General features: G+C 47.8%; 1 pseudogene; it reads right to left on the bottom strand.

Annotated features, from left to right (window-relative positions):
- Positions 1-487: 487 nt before the first annotated feature.
- Positions 488-1,449, bottom strand: LOC147004334 (olfactory receptor 13C7-like; annotated as a pseudogene).
- Between the last annotated feature and the right edge of the window lie 1,039 nt (positions 1,450-2,488).

Below are 2,488 nucleotides of genomic sequence, written 5' to 3'. Positions count from 1 at the left end.
ATAAAATAAATTTAAAATACCGTTAGCTTCTGGATAAGAAGTTGGAGTTTATCTAGAGTTGTTGCTCTGTCCTGTTCACAGGGCTCTCACACTGGTTTGGCCCACTTAAAGAAGAGCACACCCCTGAGCTCCTCAAACCATGGATGCAGTTTCAGATATCACGGGATATGTGCTTATTTTCCTCAAATAGACTAGCAGTCTGCTTGGAAAGGTAAATTCTGACTTGCATAGTAGAAAATGAGATCCTCGCGCCCACCCCAACCCCGTTTTTAGCAGCATGCTATTTCTGTCCTTTGAGTCACATGCCCAGCAGGTCTTAGGATTCAACATTTTAATTGTGTTCTATTCTCTAGTACATATGAAGTATCATTTTCAGAACGCCAAATTTCACATGCAGCTCTACTAGACAACATGTTGTCTCTAAGACTCATGGATGAGCACAGCTAAGAAGCACAGAACTATGGGAAGATCTGTTCTCCAAACAGCACTAGGTGAAGCTTTTCTTAAGGACCACCAGGTTCGTCACTGCAGCCCTCACGTCCTTGTTCCTCAGGCTGTAGATGATTGGGTTCAGCATGGGGGTTACCACCCCATAGAAGAGGGAGATGAGCTTGTCTGCAAGGTCCTGCTTGTCTGCCCCCAGTGGGTCCTTGGACTTGGGCTTCCCATACATGAAGAGGATGGTCCCATAGAAGACAAGTACACGGTGAGGTGGGCAGAGCAGGTAGAGAAGGCCTTCTTCCTCCCCTCAGCAGAGGGGATCCTCAGGATGGTCACAAGGATGAAGACGTAGGAGAAAGAAATAAAGAGAACCGGGACCCCCAGAAATATTATATTTGTCACCCCCATGCTGATGACATTGATGGAAATGTCAGCACAGGCCAGTTTCAGGACTGCCAGGATCTCACATGTAAAGTGATTGATGACATTGTCCCCACAGAAGGGCAGCCGCATTGCAAGAGATGTTTGAACCACAGAGACAGCAATTCCACCTGCCCAGGAGCTGACAGCCATGGGCACATAGGCAGCCTTGTTCATGACCACGGGATATCTAAGGGGGTTGCAGATGGCCACATAACGATCAAACGCCATCATACTCAGGAGCACACACTCTGTGGCTCCCATGGCGAAGGAGAGAAACATCTGCACGGCACAGCCCGAGAAGGAGATGGTCTTCCTGGGGGTCAGGAAGCTGTCCAGAATGAGGGGGACAGAGGAGGTGGTGTAGCAGATGTCCAGGAAGGAGAGGTTCCCCAGGAAGAAGTACATGGGCGTGTGCAGGTGGGAGTCGAGGATGCTCACCAGGATGAGGATGCCGTTGCCCAGCAGGATCACCAGGTACATCAGCAGGACGAGCACAAAGAAGGTTTTCTCCAGCTTTGGGTGGGCAGAGAGGCCCAGGAGGATGAAGCTGGACACAGGGAACGAGGTCTGGTTGTTAATTTCCATGCCGTCTCTTCTGTGAACTGAAGCAAATGCTTAGGTCTGAGCCCAACATTTTTGTTTTACAAAGGGCCAGGACATCAGGCCTGCAGCGTCAGTTTGACAGTGATGAGAAGATGGTTCTGAAAGCCCCACAGCAGGATTTCTTTGCAAGGAAACAACAGAATCAGTATTGAATATTGTGAGTTAAATGCACCAAAGTTACCGATCTGAATGCACCTGATCAATAACCTGACACCCAGAGCATTTGCTGTGCTCATACTGTGTCTGATATGACAGCTCACCTATCACTCCAAGAAGCGACTAAATTTGTTTCATGTTCCCCCTACTTTGTGACAAATGTCACAAAGTTGTGGGTCTTTGCCTTAAAACCTCTCTCTCTTTCTCTCTCTCCCCTTCATTCTCTCCTCTCTTTCTCTCCCTCCCTCCTTTCCTTTCCTTTTTCTTTCCTTTCTGTCTTCATCTTGTTTGTTTGTTTGTCTGTTTTGGTTTGTTTTCTGGGTCTTACTCTTACTCAGGCTAAACTTGGCTACCCTCAAACTCATGACAATCCTTCTACCTCAGCCTCCTGAGTGCTGGGATTACAGGTGTGAGCCACCACAACTGCCCAAATAATTGTTTTGGTCCATATGGTTCTAGTAACCTACCAGCCTCACAGTTTCTGCCCACTGACTTCACTTATCTATCCATCCATCCAGTCATCCACTCACCCACTGATCCACTCATCCATCCATCCACCCATCCATCCATCCATCCATCCATCCATCCATCCACTCATCCATTCATCCATCCATCCATCCATCCATCCATCCATCCATCCATCTATCCATCCATCCATCCATCCACTCATCCATCCATCCATCCATCCATCCATCCATCCATCCATCCATCCATCCATCTGTGCTCAATTAGTTTACCCACTGTGTCTGAATATCCAGACATAACAATGCTTGTTGATTGGCCAGTATGTGGGTGTAACAGTTGGTAAGAGGATCCTGAGGACCCATGGTCTGGACTTAGGTGGTCTTACTGCCTTAATAGAGAG

Source organism: Mus caroli, unplaced genomic scaffold (assembly GCF_978045245.1).
Source record: "Mus caroli unplaced genomic scaffold, Mus_caroli_1 scaffold_6, whole genome shotgun sequence".
Lineage (NCBI taxonomy): Eukaryota > Metazoa > Chordata > Mammalia > Rodentia > Muridae > Mus > Mus caroli.
This window is presented reverse-complemented; position numbering and strand designations above follow the sequence as displayed.